We start from the raw sequence: 21,496 nt of genomic DNA on the forward strand, positions 1-21,496 counted from the left end.
ATGAAACTACATCCTCGCATAAAAAGCTTTGCAAAGCCTTAAGGAGGATGGGGGGGGGGGATCAATTAATTATGTACACAGTGGAAATGAGCAAAAGGAAAAACAAAATTGCAAAAGTGAAGGAAGGATTATAGAAACAAGCAACAAGATCGCCCGTTGGGCGATCTTGTTTCAAACATGCAACGTTCTTCTGACGTTTTTGGGGTTTTTTTGCCTGTACAGAGCTGTCAGTTGCATATACACCACCCTTTATTTGGGCGGTATATATGCAACTGACAAGTCTGTACAGGCAAGAAAAAAATTACCTGGGTTCCGTACATGAAGCAAAAACATACCTTCTGCTTATAATTGAAAACACCTCACTGCACTGGAAAACGTGGGGACAGGAATACTGCATTGGAAATAGAGGAGACTTGCAATACCCTCTCCCACATGAAGGTGGCGCAACACGATACACATTTACATGGAGAATTCGTGTCCCCTCTCCCTGCCCCTCCTCCTCACCCCAAGACCACCGGCAAAGATAAAAACACCCCTTTACACTAATTGGGATCATACTGATCCTCTGTAGCAAGTCTGCATGTAATAAACCCACAATTGTAGGAGGAGTAGCGCAACAAACACATACACACTGGTCCGTGAATTATAGGAAGGATAAGAGAAGAAAGGGGGAAGTGATTGTGAATTTAACATTCCATCTTTATTTACTTTTAACATTGTTCTTAATAAATGCAGGCATGAGAGGCCGAATGACGTTCTCATGCGCCGAAGTTCCCTGGGTATATTTGTGTAACATTTTAAAGACGGGAAGAAATGGGGAGGGAGGACAGACGGTTGGGAGTGGGGGTGCATAGAGTTGGAAGAGGGAGACAAACATAGGCAAGGGGAAGATTGAGGATTTGAGGTTAGAAAGGGGGTTCAGTACTTGGGGGTTGGTGCAGTTGAGGACTTAAAGAAGAAAGGGGGAGGGGATGACAGTTGGATTTGGGGGGGGAGGGCAGAGAGGGAACGGAGTTGAGATTGAGGGGTTTGAGGCTTTTTAAAGGGGGAGGGGGAGTTGAAGACATTGGGTTGGGAGTGAGTTTGAAGATTTTAAGAAATGGGGAGGGGAACACAGAGTTTGGGTGTGGTGTTAAGGGGGGGGGCAGAGAGAGGACAGAGTTGGGAGGGGTTTGAGGACCTTAAGTTACATTTTACATTGTGGAGAATTTCCATGGGTCCCAGATAGTCCCGTTGGTTTTTTAGGGGGGTCTTTTGGGTCATTTGGGTCCTCAGGGTATTCTGGGTCTTTTGGTGTCTTTCGGATGTTTGGGGTCTTTTGGGTGTTCTAGGTTAAGTATGTCAGGTTACAACTGTGGGCGACAGCAGGTCAACGGTCCAACCAATGGGTGAAGAGCAGATATGTGTGTGTATATATATATATATATATATATATATATATATATATATATATATATATATATATATATATACACACATATATATATACATATACATATACATATACACACACACACACACACACACACACACACACACACACACACACACACACACACACACACACACACACACACACACACACACGTAGGCGACATAATTGCATAATAGTCATACAGTTTTTGACGGATCGGGCTGAAAATGTTTGACAGAGGTTGATTATAGTGCACATAAAAGCCTGGAAGCCGATTTTTAATTTTCAAAAAAAATCATTTTTTTAGGACTTTTCAAAAATTTCAAAGTCTAGTTGCTAGGCAACAGTGGTGTCCATAGCAACGGTGCTCAAAAGCATAGAACTAGATCCTGGTATGAACCTACCAGTCAAGTTTCATCAAAATCGGTTGACTCCTCTGGCCTCCAGAGCTGTCAATTACATACAGACAAACATACAGACAGACGGAAAAAGTGAAAATAAGGGTACTCTAGCGACCACCCAACAAGCCGGGAGGCGACATGGGTGGTCGCTACATAATTGCATACTAGTCATACAGTTATTGATGGATCGGGCTGAAAATGTTTGACAGAGAGGTTGATTACAGTGCGCATAAAAGCCTGGAAGCTGATTTTTGATTTTCGGAAAAATAATTTTTTGGGGATTTTTCAAAAAATTCAAAGTCCCGTTGCTAGGCAACGGTGGTGTCCATAGCAACGCTGCTCAAAAGCATAGAACTAGATCCTGGTATGAACCTACCTGTCAAGTTTCATCAAAATTTGTTGACTCCTCTGGCCTCCAGAGCTGTCCATCACATACAACCAAACAAACAAACATACAAACATACATACAGACAGACGAAAAAAGTCAAAGGGCGGAGGAGCTCCTTGTGAGCCAACGGCCATCCGTATCTAATGCCCAACTGTGTCTGCGGACGTCCTCCTGCAGTTGGGTTACTTTTTATAAGGAGGTTGGTGGCAGGATTTGCACTCCCGCCACCGTAAAACCCTTCATTCCACAAAACCGCAAAAAAATCTGAAAACCCACTCTGTGGGAGTACCTCCTGTGCAGCTTCCCTTCGCAGGGCAGCTCAACGGATGACGGGATTGGGGCAAAGCCTTCGGGACCCCCAATCTTTGATGAAAGGAGGGAAACCACGGGGTAACATCCCTGGGTCAGATTGCGGGAGAGTGTGTTGGAGTGGTGCTGAGGTGTCGTCCACCAGACGGCGGTATCCTTGGGTTAACCTGAGGCGGTCCCTTCGGGTGGGTGCCTGGAATGTCCTTTCCCTAAGGGAGGATGATCACCTGTCTCTGTTATCATCTGAGCTCAAGCGTATGGACATCGGTATTGCAGCACTCTCTGAGGTTCGGAGACCGGATTGCGGAGAGATAATGGTGGGTGGTTACACCTACTATTGGTCTGGTCGCTCTGATGGTTACCATCTTCAAGGAGTTGCTGTAGCTGTGTCCAATAAGCTGACCCCAATGATCATTGAGGTAACACCGGTCAACGAGCGTATGAGACTAAGGATTCGTCACTCCTTAAGTGTCATTTCCCTGGTCTCTGTCTATGCTCCGACTGAGGCGAGTGACCTCACCGTGAAGGATGCATTCTACGCCACGCTAGAGTCTGTGGTTTATCATTGCCCCAGAAGAGATACACTTCTAGTCTTGGGGGATTTCAATGCATCAACTGGAACTGATAGGGATGGTTATGAGACATGTGTTGGTCCCCATGGGTCAGGAACTATGAACCAGAATTGTTCCTTGACTTTGCAAGAAGTCATGGACTTAGGGTGGCTGGTTCATGGTTTCAGCGCCCACAAGCTCATCGCTGGACTTGGTATTCCAACGCTGGTGGTGTGGCAAAGGAGATTGACCATGTCCTCGTTGACGGTCGCTGGAGGATGATCCAGAACAGCAGGGTCTACCGGAGTGCTCAGTTCCTCAATGCTGACCACCGGCTTGTTGTAGCAACCCGAAAGCTGCACCTTAAATCCTGGAGAATGGTACCATCCCAGCCAAGGCTGGATGTTGGCAAGCTCAAGGATGAGAAAGTAGCTGAGGAGTTTGCGAACAGGCTGAGTGGACATTTGGAGTGTCTGGGTGCTTTGGGGGTCCTGAAGAGTTGTGGAGTGCCTTCAAGACCACCGTCCTTGATGTTGCCGGTGGATGTCTTGGAACTCACCGCAGGGCAAAGAAGAATTTTGTCTCTCAAGGGACACTGGATACCATTGACCAGAGTCGCAGGGCCAGGCTGAATGGCAGAGCTGAGCTGTTCAGGGAGCTGAGGCATAAAACTGTACGTACACTAAGGGTGGACAAGGAGGCCTATGTGCGAGGAATCTGTGAGGGGGTAGAGCATCACCTGTGGACAGGTGATTCTCGTCCCGCTTACAGGGGAATTCGCGCATTGCGTTCCTCCAAGCCCATCCCTCAGAGCACTGTAGTTAGAGCAGACAGTGGTAGGCTCTTGACAGAGGAGTCTGAAGTGAAGGCCCACTGGGCCGGTTACTTTGAGCGGTTGTACCAGGCTGATCCCCCAGCTGTCGAGTTGGACGTCAAGGGTGTTACAATCCCTGTTGCTGACCCTCCAATCAACTGTCGCCCACCTTCGCTTGTGGAAACACGGGCTACGGTGAGCCGGTTGAAACGGGGTAAAGCTCCAGGGATCTGTGGCATCCATGCTGAACTTCTCAAGGCTGGTGGAAATGCTGCACTCGTGTCGTTGCATGCAGTTTTGTGCTCTGCCTGGAAAACAGGCATCATCCCAACTGATTGGAAGAGGGGCCTTGTTGTTCCTCTCTGGAAAAGGAAGGGTGATCGCCAAGACTGCAACAACTACTGAGGGGTGACGCTGCTCTCAGTGCCGGGAAGGTCTTTGCTCGGATAATTCTTGATAGGGTTCCCCACCATTTGCTTGAGCACCAGCGTCCAGAGCAGTCAGGGTTTACACCAAAGAGGTCAACGATTGACCGTATCCTTGCTCTTCGTGTCCTCACCGAACGCAGTCGAGAGTTTCGGCAGGGTCTTGCAGCCTATGTTGATCTCTGTAAAGCGTTTGATTCAGTGAATCGGGATGCCCTCTGGAGGATTCTTGGTCTTCGTGGGGTGCCACCAAAACTGATCGATCTGATGTCTGAACTCTACTCTGGTACTGAGAGTGCTGTGAAGTGTGGTGGTACCATCTCTGACTTATTTCCAGTTGTTACTGGAGTTCGTCAGGGGTGTGTACTGGCCCTCACACTTTTCAGCACTTGTATGGACTGGATTTTGGGGAGGATGTCGGAAAGATCAAGCTGCGGTGCATCGTTTGGGAATGTCAAGATCTCGGACCTTGATTTCGCAGATGATGCAGTCATCTTTGCGGAGACTTTAGATATCCTTTTGGGGGCCATTGAAGTGCTGAATGAGGAGTCGGAGCCAATGGGATCAGGGGTTTCTTGGGCCAAAACTAAGATCCAGGCTTTCAATGACATCTTGGATGCTGCTGTCCTGTCTGTGTCTGTTTGTGGTGAGGATGTTGAGGTCGTGGAGAGATTCACTTCCCTTGGCAGTGATATTCATGTCTCTGCTGGCTGTGAGTCAGAGGTCAATAGACGTCTGGGTCGGGCCTGGGGAGTCATGGATTCACTGGATCATGGGGTGTGGCGCTGCCGGTACCTGTGCGGGAGGACGAAAGTCCGAGTCTTCAGGTCCTTGGTGCTTCCAGTCTTGCTCTATGGATTCGAGACTTGGACTCTGACCAAGGATCTGAGACGGAGACTTAATTCCTTTGGTACCAAGTCTCTTCGGAGAATCCTTGGCTATCGCTGGTCAGATATTGTGTCCAACAAGCGGTTGCTGAGAGAGACTCGGATGAGATTTGTTACCTGCATGGTCCGTGAGCATCAGTTGCGCTGTATGGACATGTAGCTCGTTTTCCTGATGCTGATCCTGCTCACCAGATTCTCTCAGCGAGGGAGTCTCGTGAGTGGAGGAGGCCAATGGGCCGAACACGTGCCTCGTGGTTGCAGCAGGTTGACCAGCATCTCAAGGAGATGGGGATGGGCCTGGCATCTGCCTGGGGGAAGGCCAGACGGAGGCCCCTGGAGTACCGGCGGAAAGTGGACGCAGTGACGCGCTGTTCCGGCACATGCTCCCATACCTGACCTGAAAAAGTGAAAATAAGGGTACTCTTGCGACCACCCAACAAGCCGGTAGGCGACATGGGTGGTCGCTACGTAATTGCATACTAGTCATACAGTTTTTGACGGATCGGGCTGAAATTTTTTGACAAAGAGGTTGATTATAGTGCGCGTAAAAGCTTGGAAGCCGAATTTTGATTTTCGGAAAAATTTTTTTTTTTGATTTTTCAAAAATTTCAAAGTTCCGTTGCTCGGTAACAGTGGTGTCCATAGCAACGGTGCTCAAAATCATAGAACTAGATCCTGGTATGAACCTACCTGTCAAGTTTCATCAAAATCGGTTGACTCCTCTGGCCTCCAGAGCTGTCCATTACAAACAAACACGCAAAAAAGCTGGTAGGCGACATGGGTGGTCGCTACAAAATTGCATACTAGTCATTCAGTTTTTGACGAATCGGGCTGAAATTTTTTGACAAAGAGGTTGATTATCGTGCGCATAAAAGCCTGGAAGCTGATTTTTGAAAAAATTAATTTTTTAGGATTTTTCAAAAAATTCAAAGTCCCGTTTCTCGGCAACGGTGGTGTCCTCAGCAACGGTGCTCAAAAGAATAGAACTCGATCATGGTATGAACTCCCTGTCAAGTTTCATCAAAATCGATTGACTCCTCTGACCTCCAGAGCTGTCCATTACATACAAACGTACAAACATACATACATGCAGACAGACAGACGGAAAAAGTGAAAATAATGGTACTCTCGCGACCACCCAATAAGGGTACTCTAGCGACCACCCAACATACATACAGATGGAAAAAGTGAAAATAAGGGTACTCTAGCGACCAGCCAACAAGCCGGTAGGCGACATGCGTGGTCGCTACATAATTGCATACGAGTCATACAGTTTTTGAGGGATCGGGCTGAAATTTTTTGACAAAGAGGTTTACAAGCCGGTAGGCGACGAGGGATTCGCTAGGATCGAAGCGCTGGATACGATGCTTTTCATTCTCACCGATCCACCGACGAAGATTCATTGCCAAGACGAATTGGTTCACATACAATTGTTCCTCTGCCTGGCAAGATTTTTCCTATTGCGTATTTTGCCAACTGGCACTCATAAAAAATGACGGTAAATAGACAACCTATTTTTGAAGGACTACCATTTGAAAAATAATCGGTTTGCTGGTTTGTGCTGTGGAGCCTCGCGTTGCGCGCGCACACACACACACACACACACACACACACACACACACACACACACACACACACACACACACACACACACACACCGATAAACTTCTCTCAATGCTCTTGTTTGGCCACACCTCCTGAGCCACACAATATTTTTCATAAGCCACGCCCACTTTCCTCCGCCATTCCCACTTTAAATAAAAAATAATTGGAGGTGGTGTGTGGGTCGTGGAATCCTTTTCGGTAAATAAATAAATAATTGGAGGTGGTGTGTGGATCGTGGAATCGTTTAAGGAAAATAAATAAATAATTGGAGGCGGAGTGTGGGTCGTGGAATCGTTTTCGGTAAATAAATAATTGGAGGTGGTGTGTGGGTGGGGAATCGTTTTCGGTAAATAAATAAACATATTATTAGAAATCCACAAAGACAGAAATGCGGTGATTCCATTTATTTTGGATCCTTTTCACTTTGGTCAATAACGTTTGGATCGAGGAGAGATCGAAGGTGGAACGACGGTGTAGTTCCTTACAAACACTGTATACACACCTTAAATGACGGTAAATAGACACCCGATTTTTGAAGGACTACCATTTGAAAAATAAAATCTCAATCAAAAATCGGCTCGAGTAAAATTTTCTCAATATCTCAAAGTGTTTAATTCCAAAGTCCGTTTCTCTACATTCAAAACTGAAGGACAAGTATTGAAAATACTGTACGCGGTTTTTCGGCCGCTGTACAGCAACGGGTGGTTGCTCGGCAACAAAATTCAAACGCGCACATTCCCAGTATATATTCCACCTTTTGGCAAAGTTTCATCGAAATCGGTTCGCTGGTTCATGCTGTGGAGCCTCGCGTTGCAGACAGACACACACACACACACACACACACACACACACACACACACACACACACACACACACAGCCGGAAAACCCGACAATAAGGGATATCTCATATATAGCGAATCCAATTATAGTGCGCATAAAAGCCTTGAAGCAGATTTTTGATTTTCGAAAAAAAAATTTTGGGGGGTTTTTTCAAAAATTTAAAGGTCCCGTTGCTAGGCAACGGTGGTGTCCATAGCGACGGTGCTCAAAAGCATACTAGATCCTGGTATGAAACTACCTGTCAAGTTTCATCGAAATCGGTTGACTCCTCTGGCCTCCAGAGCTGTCCATTACATACAAACAAACATGCAAGCCGGTCGGCGACATGGGTGGTCGCTACATAATTGCATACTAGTCATACAGTTTTTGACGGATCGGGCTGAAAATTTTTGACAAAGAGGTTGATTATAGTGCGCATAAAAGCATGGAAGCCGATTTTTGATTTTCGAAAAAAAACATTTTTTTAGCATTTTTCAAAAATTTCAAAGTCCCGTTGCTAAGCAACGGTGGTGTCCATAGCAACGGTGCTCACAAGCATAGAACTAGATCCTGGTATGAACCTACCTGTCAAGTTTCATCAAAATCGGTTTACTCCTCTGGCCTCCAGAGCTGTCGATTACATACAGACATACAAACAAACAAACAAACAAATGAAAAATCGTGCTTAGCACGACACTTGGCGAATTAGTTGACCTTTCCGTGTGGTGGTCCAAGCTGTAATGTCATGGAATGTGTGGTGTTTATTTGTTTGTACATTAATAAAATGAGGTGACGTCACAAATAACAATTATCAGGCGCACGTTGTCATGGTAACGGCAGCAGATTGAAAATTTTCACAACTCATTTAAAGCCACCATGTGATATTCAACAACTTATCATCGGTGCTTGTTGCCTTCATTCTGATCCTATAAAATACCTAGGAGCATTGCTTTTCAACCAGCTTTATGATCCCGTTATCAGGTTTGAAATATGTTGTAAAACAAAAATATGTATTTTATATGTGTGTTTTTCATGTTTTGGGTGACCCTGACCTTGACCTTGGGCCAATTTCGATCAAACTTTGTACACATGTTAATATTACATGCATAAATAGACAGTATAAGTTTCAATATAATAAGTGCAAAACTGTTTGAGAAATAGCTATATGTGTAATTCACAAAATTACCCATTGGTTTATAATGGGCGATAATATAAAGTGATGCAGAATCCAGATCCTGATCTTGAACATCACCAAAAGTAACATATCTTTTAGCACTGTGGATTTCTATCAGCTGTTAAAATTTCATCCAAATCGGTTAACAATTGTGACCTGTAGCATGAATAGAATTTTTTTTTAATTACGCCAATTGCTAAAAACTTTAACGTCATACGCTTGCGAAAACTGTGCATAATTTGCACTAACATGCATTTTAAAACATTTAGATATTCCATGGAAGTTTGTTTTGGCATCAACAGGAAGTCGCTACGAATTATGGTTACTGAGTTATGTTCAAAAGCTTATTTTCACCTTTTTTGATGTAACGTCATGACGTTAAGTGCGATTATGAAGTGATTTGATCCCAGACTATTTCAGCAAGATTGGCTATCATGTGTTAAAATTTGAGAACGATTGCTTCAGTAGTTTAGGCTGCAACACGAGCGTAAATATTTTTTTTTAAATGACGTCAATAGGCAAAACTTTGACGTCATACGCTTGCGAAAACTATGCGTAATTTGTAATAAGATGCATTTAGTAATCATTTAGATATTTGAATGAAGTTCAATTCGACGTCAACCGGAAGTCGCTATGACTTCCGGTCACTGAGTTATGTCCAAAAATGTGTTTTCACGTTGTGTGACATCACGTCGTGACGTTTAGTCCGATTAAGACGGGGTTTGGACGCGGGCCGTCTCAGGTGGATTGCCTATCAGGTGTAAAAAATTAAGAACGACTGGTCCAGCCGTTTGGGTTGTAGACGACCGGACAAACAAACAAACCAACAAACGGAACAGACCAACATACTTGACAAAATCGAAGATTTCTCCAAGTAACAAACATACAGACAGACGGAAAAAAGTGAAAATAAGGGTACTCTCGCGACCACCCAACAAGCCGGGAGGCGACATGGGTGGTCGCGACACAATTGCATACTTGTCATACAGTTTTTGACGGATCGGGCTAAAAATGCTTGACAAAGAGGTTGATTATATTACGCATAAAAGCCTGGAAGCCGATTTTTGATTTTCGAAAAATTTAATTTTTTAGGATTTTTTCAAACATTTCAAAATTCCGTTGCTAGGCAATGGTGCTTAAAAGCATAGAACTAGATCCTGGTATGAACCTACTTGTCAAGTTTCAGCAAAATCGGTTGACTCCTCTGGCCTCCAGAGCTGTCCATTACATACAAACAAACATACAAGCTGGTAGGCGACATGGGTGGTCGCTACATAATTGCATACTAGTCATACAGTTTTTGATGGATCGGGCTGAACATTTTTGACAAAGAGGTTGATTATAGTGCGCATAAAAGCCTGGAAGCCGATTTTTGAAAAAAAAAATTTTTTAGGATTTTTTTTTTAATTTTAAAGTCCCGTTGCTAGGCAACGGTGGTGTCCATAGCAACGGTGCTCAAAAGCATAGAACTAGATCCTGGTATGAACCTACCTGTCAAGTTTCATCAAAATCGGTTGATTCCTCTGGCCTCCAGAGCAGTCCATTACATACAAACACGCAAACATACATACAGACAGATGGAAAAACTGAAAATAAGGGAACTCTAGTGACCACCCAACAAGCTGGTAGGCGACATGGGTGGTCGCTACATAATTGCATACTAGTCATACAGTTTGTATCGGATCGGGCGGAAATTTTTTGACAAAGAAGTTTATTATAGTGCGCATAAAAGCCTGGAAGCAGATTTTTGATTTTCGAAAAAATAATTTTTGGGGGATTTTTCAAAAGTTTCAAAGTCCCGTTGCCAGGCAACGGTCGTGTCCATAGCGATGGTGTTCAAAAGCATACTAGATCCTGGTATGAAACTACCTGTCAAGTTTCATCAAAATCGGTTGACTCCTCTGGCCTCCAGAGCTGTCCATTACATACAAACATACAAGCCGGGAGGCGACATGAGTGGTCGCTACATAATTGCATACTAGTCATACAGTTTTTGATGGATCGGGCTGAACATTTTTGACAAAGAGGTTGATTATAGTGCGCATAAAAGCCTGGAAGCCGATTTTTGATTTTTGAAAAAATTAATTTTTTAGGATTTTTTTAAAATTTCAAAGTCCCGTTGCTAGGCAATGGTGGTGTCCATAGCAACGGTGCTCAAAAGCATAGAACTAGATCCTGGTATGAACCTACCTGTCAAGTTTCATCAAAATCGGTTGACTGCACTGGCATCCAGAGCTGTCCATTACTTACAGACATACAAACATACAGACAGACGGAAAAAGTGAAAATAAGAGTATAGTCCAGGCATTATATGACAAATAAGGACTGAACCTCACACAAATTGCAACAGAAAATCTGATAACTGTTCATCACTCATAAATGTGTCCTCTATAACATATAAAAAGTCCTAATGAATCCAAGTGGTGGAAAACGTATTTTTATAAATTAAAATTATTTTTAATTTTATTTTATTTATTTATTTTTCCCAACATGTTTATTACCCGTACTCTGGTACCACTTTTTGCTACTTTATAATGGGATATTTAGCAACGCTCTAACTATATATGTAATACTAAACACATATTTCCATACGAAGATGGTCTGGTTTTAAGATTGAGATGACCCGTGCCTTCAGATAAGACCTCTAAATGATTTAAATCCATTTATTTTGGCCTGGCATGTATACTTTAATAGTGCATGCACTGATGTTCAACACAACTAATAATATGTAACGATAAAAAGTCATGTGCTTCTGAAGACATTATTTTAAAGTAACAACACTAATATTATACTATATAAGGCAACATAATATTTTAGGTTGTCTGGTTGGTTACTCAACCACTGGTTTCATCATCATCATAGTCATCATCATCACATTCAGTCTGAAATGAATTTGCACACCCTGATCCTTTGCAGTTGCTACATGCAACAGAGCACTCAATGTCGTGCTTCTTGCATGTGCACCTTAGGCTGCTGCAATCTGTCTTGCAGCTGCATCTGATGACCTGCATCTGATGTTCCTTGGGAGCTGGTGGTAAGTCAGTTTGGACAGGGATGAGCCCCCCATCACTTTCTTTCCATCCCCAGTCTGGCAGCAGGAGTTCATCCACGGTTCCCTTCCACTGCTGCACCTGGTAGTACACGTGGAGACTGTGGTACTTTGCTGCTGCAGAGGTAGGTGGTAGGCTCTGTGGCTGTATATAAGAAGTTCTAGTAGCTACTTTCTCACAAAAGTGCTTGTGTCGTAGTGAGTTGAGTCCCTCCCCAGGCTTACCATTGTACAGGCAGACCAAAGCATTCTCTCCTGCTGCCACAACATCTGCTGTGGAAGCTGACGGTGTGTCAAACACTGTAGCCTGCTCATGGAAGTCATCACTGGTTGTGAATTTCTTGAGGGCGGCTCCTTTACCAATGCCATACAGGCGGGATGTAGTATCACACCCAAGGATCGCGTGGATGAAGAGAATGTGAGTGCACACACTGGGACCCAGTTGCTGCTTGAGAGCCTTGATGTTCCAGACACGTGGGTTCTTTGTGCTCTTCTTTGGCTCAGGTTGGAAGAAGAGGTCATGTGACTCGAGTTTGGTATGGTAGAAGTGGGGTGAATATACTGATTCTGGCTCACTTTTCCCCATGTAAATGAATGGGGGATTTTCAGCGATTCATATTTTTTTCCCCAACAAATAAACCCCCTTTTTATCCCAAGGTATATTTATTTGTCTCCCCTTTTAACCTGGGGATACTTTTTTTTTCAAATAACCCATGCAATAAGATAAAGATTTGTTCAAGTAGTAAAGTGGTAATGTGATTTGTTAATGGTGATTCTAAAGAAATATCTGAAACGTCTAAGCCTCGGGACACTCTTTATCAAATAACCAATACATATTGTTTAGCCCACTCATTGAACCTATAAAGATTTGTTCATTCTCAAATTCCTTCAATAGTTTAATTTTCTTTGCACAATAATCCCCATCTAAAATATTGAAAAACAAAACATTTGAATCTTTATATTTTTTAAGATACCCCTTTTGTGCCATTACAAAATGATAAACTTCTCTTAATGCTCTTGTTTGACCACCTCCTGAGCCACAGGTTATTTTTTGTTAAGCCCCGCCCACTTCTCATAAGCCCCGCCCACTTTCAAATGGAATTTTTTAAAGACCTGCCCACTTTTCTTTAAGCCCCGCCCACTTTTCACGAGGTATTCATAAGCCACGCCCACTTTCCTCTAAATCCCCGCCCACTTTTCAATGGAATTTTTATAAGCCCCACCCACTTCTCTTTAAGCCCCGCCCACTTTTGCTAAGCCCCACCCACTTTTTATGAGGTGTTTTTATAAGCCACGCCCACTTTTCCTAAGCCCCGCCCACCTTTGCTCAGCCCCACCAACTCTTACATCATTTCCAGTTCATCTCTGACTCACAAAGAAATCACTAGAAAATTACAGCATGTTATGGTTTTGAAAAATTTCCCAAGGAAGGCTTGCCTGGGCTTGCCCAGGGAATTTCCAAAGGAAACCACACCCACCAGTCTTTCCCGATAAAAGCCTCAAGCCCAGGCTCCATTTTAAACATTTTTTTTGCTGGTGATGGTGTGCTGTGTGCTTGCCTGGAACTCTCCGACTTGTATGGAACTAAACCTTCAAGTTGATGAACTGGATTCAAACCTCTTATCTGTTGAGGTAAGATTTTTCTTTTCCTATTTTCAAACTTTAATTGAAGCATACTCGTTTAATAATTAAATAACTTAATTAATACATTATTATTTTCTCTCACAGGAAATTGTATCTGAAATACGAAATGAAAATACTGCTTTTGCTACAACTTGGGGCGAAATTGTTGGCTTGGTTGAAGACCTTATGAGCGACCAAGACCCACAGAACGAGTTCGTCCTTGATCATCCAACCAAAGAGTTATACCTTGGAGACCAGCAAAGTCCTGAAAAAGTTTTGCAACAATAGTACTCATTGTGAGTTATCAAGACAATACCCCCTGAACAAGTTATACCTTGATGAGCCAGAATACAAGTTTTACCTTGGAGACTCACAATTTTCAGTCATTTTGAAAAATGGAGTTTTCCTTGATGATCCACAGTTATACTATGTGAGATCTATCACTGAAACCCATCAAAATTGGAAAAATGGAGATTTCCTTGATGATCCACAGTCATACTATGTGAGATCTATCACTGAAACCCATAAAAATTGGAAAAATGGAGATTTCCTTGATGATCCACAGTTATACTATGTGAGATCTATCACCGAAACCCATCAAAATTGGAAAAATGGAGATTTCCTTGATGATCCACAGTTATACTATGTGAGATCTATCACTGAAACCCATAAAAATTGGAAAAATGGAGATTTCCTTGATGATCCACAGTTATACTATGTGAGATCTATCACCGAAACCCATAAAAATTGGAAAAATGGAGATTTCCTTGATGATCCACAGTTATACTATGTGAGATCTATCACTGAAACCCACTATATTTCTGGAAATTGTGATTCTACCTTGGAGTCTTGGATAGATGGTAATATTTTTGGAGACTTGAAATGTGGGTTCTGGCTTGATAACTCACAATGTGATACATATCTTGGAAACTCAACAGGAATGTGGTTATACCTTGGAGACTTGGAAAGTTGGGTTTATTTTGGAGACTTGAAATGCTACCACTCTTTGGGATCTAAACCTATCAAGAAAGTTCTTACTCCCTCTTTCTACGTCATCAAACCTGAAAGCCTTAAAAGACAGAATTGGAAGAAGAGAAAAAAAACATAAAAAATATACATTGTTCGTTCTGGGAAGAAAGTGCAGGCTTACTCCCCCTTTCTACGTCATCAAACCTGAAAGCCTTAAAAGACAGAATTGGAAGAAGAGAAAAAAAAAAACCGTAAAAAATATATATATATGGAAATCTCATTTTGAAAAAGACATTGTGTTGGGCGAGGATTGAGTTGGGGTTGAGATTTTGAATGTGAGGGTTGGGGTTGAGATTTTGAATGTGAGGGTTGGGACACACACACACACACACACACACACACACACACACACACACACACACACACACACACACACACACACACACACACACACACACACACACACACACACACACACACATCAACAAACAAAGTTAAGCCTTGACTATTCAGTTGAGGATTCTGTGTTTGGGGTTCACAGATCTAAGAACATCCACCCCTTGACACATTATATACTGTTATACACCTCGGACTTGGCCCTCGAGTGTCCACAATGGTGTATAGTAGGAGGGAGTGAAGGGACAACCCATTGCTCCCATGGGTATTATCTGCTTAGTTTTGTCTTTTGTAATTCCTGTGAATAAAATGAACCTAAAATCTCTTCCCCTTCCAAATCATATATCTTATAAGTCCAAGGAACCGTATCTATTACATCAACAATTTTAAAAAGTTCGTTTGTCCATCGTTTAGTATAACCCTTTTCAAAATGAGATTTCCACCTATATATTCTTACGATATCACCAACTTTGAACTTAGGTTTTCTGACATTAATCTCTTTTTCATATTTTAATTTTGTAAATGTTTCTGATGGTTTCATATTTGTTGACGTGTGAATGTCATTATACTTATCCACAATATCCTGAATAAAAGATGACCATTGTTGTGAACCGAGTTGTGTGAATTTTTTATATAGTCTCTCTTTTAAAGTATGATTAAAACGTTCAACAACAACTGCCTTCCCTTCATAAAAGGTACTGTATAATGTAATACTGTTATTTTTTAGAAAATTCATAAATGTCTTGTTATAAAACTCTCTACCCTCATCAGTCCACAATTTTTTAGGTTTTCTCTTACTTTTATTAAATATCTGTTGAAAGGCGAACATAAGAGTATTTCCTGTTTTGTTTTTTAAAGGGACAACCCATGCGTATCTACTCCTCAAATCAATAATGGTTAAAGCATACTTGTACCCCTTATCATTATTGAGTTCAATCAAATCAGCGGACCAGATATAATCAACTTCCTTGGAATAAACTTTCCTTCTACGAAACTTTGTGAATATTGGTTTATGTAATTCATCAGCTAATTGCTCTTCAGTCTTAATGACATCATTAGAGCCTATAAGTTTTTTGAATTTCCAAGTCCAAGTTTCAATTTAGCACTGATCATCTTCTTCACAATGAACCGATCAACTTTTTCTCTCAAGGTTGGATTTTGTATCAGAGACAAATTATACAACATTTCTCTATCGGCTTCATGCTTTTCTTCCAACGTTGTGGTATTCCCATAATCAATATCGTGTCTCATGCACACTTCATCAACTCCATTGATGGGTTTACTCCATGATTTAGGATTGTCTGCCTCATCTAATCTTTTATCCAAGTTTGTGACTGGACCACAGAAAGAATACCCTGGAAGATGTAATTCCCTTGGTATTCCAGTAGTTGTAAATTTACTTCCTGATAAAAAAAAAACTTTTGTATATCTCCTCCTAGTTTGTGTTTGGAGATAAATTGATTTTTTTTTGAACCACACACCGAACATATACCTTTTTGTATAACCCTGTTATTTTTACTTTTAATATATGAAATATTTTTAGTATTAGTTTTCTTTTTACATTTGAGACAATAACTCATTTATTTATGAGAAAAATTCCTGCAGAGTGCAAAAACCTTTTTAGTTTCCAACATGCACATTTGAATCTTAATTTTTAAAACATAAAGAATCCTTAGAAATGCCTTCACTCTCTCCTCCATTTATTTAAGAAAAAAAATGAAAAACTTGAAATAAAATGAATATGACAATAGTCTTGTAGAAAATATTTCAAATAGACTTGTCAATTCTTTGTTTTCCTCCTCGGTGGGTTGAGTTATTTTCTGTAATACCCCCAATCTTTTTTTAATCTCATCGGTTTTCATATTTTCATATTTATTTAGTCTCGCTCTTTCCTCCCTCTCCTTCTCTCTCTTCTCCCTCTCCTCCTTCTCTCTCTTCTCCCTCTCCTCCTTCTCTCTCTTCTCCTTTTCCTCCTCTTCCCTCTCTTCTTCAACTCCTTCCTCATCCCTTATTATCCTTGAATCGCTTACACCCCATAGAATATCATACATATATTCATCAGGATTTCTTGTTATTCCTGTATCCAAAATAATTTTTTTTACAACAGGAAACCAATAAAATTTCTTTTGAATTTCTAAAAGAGCCTTACCTTTTCTTAACTTTATAATTTTTTCATTATTTAACATTCTAATTAAATCTAAAGTTGTCGGTTTATCAACATCAGCATAATGCCAATCTTTTATTGAAAATACCTCTGTGGTGAATTGAAGGTCGTGACGTGTGATCTCATGTTGCCCGGCTCGAGCACAGAAGAGATAAAGCTGAGGTTCGGCTCGGTCGGGGGGATTGTCCCAGGGGCATTGTCGTTTTATGTCGGCGATTCACTTGGTGCTCATTGAATGGTGAGAATACTGATTAATATATAATACTGATTTATTTTGCGGTGATTAGTTGCGCGTGTATACCTTACTGCTTAGGTACTCCTTGCTGCGTCTGTATTTCCTGGTGTGCCCGTAGAAGCGGCTCCAATCAAATGGAATAAAGCCTACACTCTGAAGGTTTTTCTCTCGTCTTCATTTCAATTTATTCCATTTGGTTTTCTCGGCTCTCTCAACCAACGATGGACAAGATCTACAAACCAGAGAGGTTCGACGCAGACCCAAACGCGACTGACTCAGAAATGAAATGGTCGCATTGGTTCAGTTCCTTCTCACACTATCTGACCATCATCGAAGAGGGAGCTGACAAATTGGCCGCCCTCGTGAATCATGTCTCGCCCAGCGTATACAGGCTCTTCTCGGAGTGTAACACCTACGAAGCAGCGATCGACGTGCTGCAGGCGCTCTACGTGAAGCGCAAGAACGAGGTATACATACGACATCTTCTCAACACACGCAAGCAAGCAGCCGGGGAGACAATCGATCAGTTCCTGCAAGCTCTGAAACAGCTGGGAAAAGACGGCAGCTTCCGGGCCGTAAACGCCGAGGAACACCGAAATGAAGCGACCCGGGAGGCATTTATCCAAGGACTTAGATCAGCCCACATACGGCAACGCTTACTAGAGAAAGCGCAACCCACTCTTGAAAAGGTAGTCGATCAGGCTCGAGCGATGGATACGGCTCAGCAGCAATCTGAGTCATTTGGGACACCGATGCTGCTAATGAACGCCGCTACGCTGGAAACTCAAGGAACCCCACAGACACAGACACAGCCTGACACAGGGGATGGAGAAAAACCCGAGGAGCCGGATACCCAGACCACGTCAAACTCCTCAGCAACTGCTCCGGTTGGTAAATGCTTCTTTTGTGGGTACAAAAGACACCCCGCCACAAATGCCCCGCCAGAGATGCCACATGCATGAATTGTGACAAGAAAGGGCATTATGCCAGGGTATGTAAATCTACTCTAAGGAGAAATAAACCCACTTCTGCGGCTCTTTACTCGCAAAAGAAACTAACTGCAGCCTCCCCGGGGAATCTATCCAAGGCTATCATCAACGTACGAATTAACGGGCATATGGCTGAGGCACTGATTGATACCGGTAGCTCTGAAAGTTTCGTCAACAGCTCGCTAGTGAAGGGCAGGAAATGGAAAATCCACCCGACAGACAATACGGTATGCATGGCCGCCACATCACTACAGTCCCGCGTACGAGGGTACTGCAATGTTGAATTGGACGTAAAAGGGTACACGCATCGGGATGTAAGGGTACTGGTGCTTCGTGATTTATGCGCAGACGTAATTCTGGGTCATAATGTCCTCCAGCAGCACACGAGCGTCGAAATACCCTTTGGAGGAAGCAAACCTCGTCTAATTTTAAATGCTTTGACCACCGCGGAGGTAACGTCCCCCCAGCTGTTCGCTAACTTGTCGCCGGTCTGCAAACCGATCGCGATCAAATCGCGGCGATATACCACTGCTGACATGAATTTCATCACTTCAGAAACCAAGCGATTACTGGAAGAAGGAATTATAGAACCGAGCGATTCGCCATGGCGCGCACAGGTGTTGGTGACCAGCAGCCAGAACCATAAGAAACGAATGGTTGTCGATTATTCCCAAACGGTCAATCGCTTCACCCAACTCGACGCCTACCCCCTGCCGCGCATAGACGAGATGGTCGAACGCGTGGCCAATTATAAGATATTCAGCACCATCGATTTGCGAAGCGCCTATCATCAAATTCCCATCCGAGAGGAAGACAAACCTTACACCGCATTCCAGGCAGGTAGGCGCCTCTTCCAATTCAGGAGGATTCCATTCGGCGTCACGAATGGAGCAGCTTGCTTCCAACGGGTTATGGACGACATCATCTCAGATGAAAACCTCAAAGACACTTTTGTTTACGTGGACAATGTCACAGTGTGCGGTAGGGATCAGGGGGAACATGACATGAATCTGGACAGATTCTTTAGCATTGCTATAAAATATAATCTGACTCTCAACTACGAGAAATGCGTATTCTCGGCAAGGTCAGTTAATCTTCTCGGCTACACAATAGCCGACGGCACGATTAAGCCTGATCCTGAACGATTGCGCCCACTTCGTGAGCTACCCCCACCTCAGGACCTGCAGACAATGCGCCGGGTGATCGGCATGTTCGCTTACTATGCAAGATGGATTTCGCAATACTCCGAGAAAATACATCCCCTAGTGCATTGCAAAAACTTTCCACCAGATGCCGCTGTTGTAACAGCTTTCCACAACCTCAAAGACGATATCAGTAATTCCGTGGTATTATCGATCGATAGCTCGGTGCCCTTCGTGGTGGAAACAGATGCTTCAGATCACGCGATAGCTGCTACGCTTAATCAGTCTGGGCGACCCGTCGCGTTCTTCTCAAGAACTCTTTCTGGAAGCGAGCAGAGACACTCGGCAATAGAGAAGGAGGCGTACGCCATCGTCGAAGCGCTGCGTAAATGGAGACATTATTTACTGGGAAACCACTTCACGCTCGTTACGGACCAACGATCCGTGGCATTCATGTTTGATGGGAAAAATAACGGGAAAATTAAGAATGAAAAAATTATGAGATGGCGGATAGACCTAGCTTGCTATAGTTACGACATAGTCTACCGGCCCGGGAGGGAAAACCCTGCTGCAGACACCTTCTCTCGGGTCTACTGCTCGGCGACAATCAGTCGGGCTTTGCAAGACCTCCATGTGTCTCTGTGCCACCCGGGGGTAACCAGAATGGCACATTTCGTGCGCAGACAGAACTTTCCCTATTCTATTGAAGATATTAAACAAATGAATGCTTCATGCCCTGTTTGTGCTGAACTAAAACCCAGATTCTATGGTGCGGCTTCTGGCAGATTGATCAAGGCCACTTCTCCCTTCGAGAGACTAAACATTGACTTCAAAGGGCCCCTGCCGACCGAGACAGACAACAGATACATATTCACTGTTGTTAATGAGTATTCAAGGTTCCCTTTCGCATTTCCGTGCTCGGATATGACCTCGGGCACTGTCGTGAAATGTCTGTCTGACCTCTTCGCTATGTTTGGGAAACCTTCGTACATTACATTCAGACAGAGGGCCGTGTTTCATGTCGGCCGGGCTAAAACAATTCTTATTAGAGCACGGCATAGCAACTAGTCGAATGACGGGTTACAACCCACAGGGTAACGGGCAGGTGGAACGATATAATGGAGTTATTTGGAAAGCTGTAACTCTGGCGTTGAAATTGAGAGGACTGGGCCCCGAGCGGTGGGAGGTTACCCTTCCCGACGCTCTGAATTCCATACGCTCTTTGCTCTGCACGTCCACCAATGCAACTCCTCACGAACGAATGTTTACTCACCAACGACGTTATGTTGACGGCCAATCGGTGCCCAACTGGCTAACCCATCCCGGAACAGTGTTCATGAAACGCCCGGTACGACAAAGCAAGTATGAACCCATGGTGGAAGAGGTCGAACTCATCGATACTAATCCAGAGTATGCTCATGTCAGGCTCCCGGATGGCAGGGAGACCACTGTGTCGGTTCGCCATTTGGCTCCCTCAGGTACTCCTCCCGCAGGTACACCACCATCTGGCACACCTCCCTCTGACATCCCCTCCCCAGGTGTCCCCCCCCAGGGACTCCACCCGAGAAGGGTGACGACGGAGCTACCGCGTTCCACCCGAGAGCGATCGGGGAGTCATCTCCGGCACGAGTCGAGGCTCACCAAGAGGATCGGAAGCCTTCCTCAAGTGAAACCGCCATCTACTCCCGGAGAGGTCGACGAATAATACCCCCTCGCCGACTCAATCTGTAAAGGGGATTATCGGCATCCTCGATGCTCATGCTCCTATATGCTCGTTACATAATATATCGATGCTCATTACCATGCTCCTACAACTCAAAATAATCCTCACTGCTTGGCATGTATGCTTCTGTAGTTTAGATAGTTCGCGTTGCTTGAAATGTATACTCCTGTAGCGCTGAAGTAATCATGGTACGTTAGCTGGGCCTCTAGTTACATTTTAAAGATGGGGAGAATGTGGTGAATTGAAGGTCGTGACGTGTGATCTCATGTTGCCCGGCTCGAGCACAGAAGAGATAAAGCTGAGGTTCGGCTCGGTCGGGGGGATTGTCCCAGGGGCATTGTCGTTTTATGTCGGCGATTCACTTGGTGCTCATTGAATGGTGAGAATACTGATTAATATATAATACTGATTTATTTTG

General features: G+C 43.5%; 1 pseudogene; it reads right to left on the minus strand.

Moving 5' to 3' along the window:
• Nucleotides 1-1,597: 1,597 nt before the first annotated feature.
• LOC147028138 (uncharacterized) overlaps nt 1,598-21,496 on the minus strand; it is a 37,034-nt pseudogene continuing 17,135 nt past the window's right edge.

The sequence above is a fragment of the Eptatretus burgeri genome, chromosome 4, assembly GCF_056783735.1.
Source record: "Eptatretus burgeri isolate ZD-2024b chromosome 4, Ebu_testis_v1, whole genome shotgun sequence".
NCBI lineage: Eukaryota > Metazoa > Chordata > Myxini > Myxiniformes > Myxinidae > Eptatretus > Eptatretus burgeri.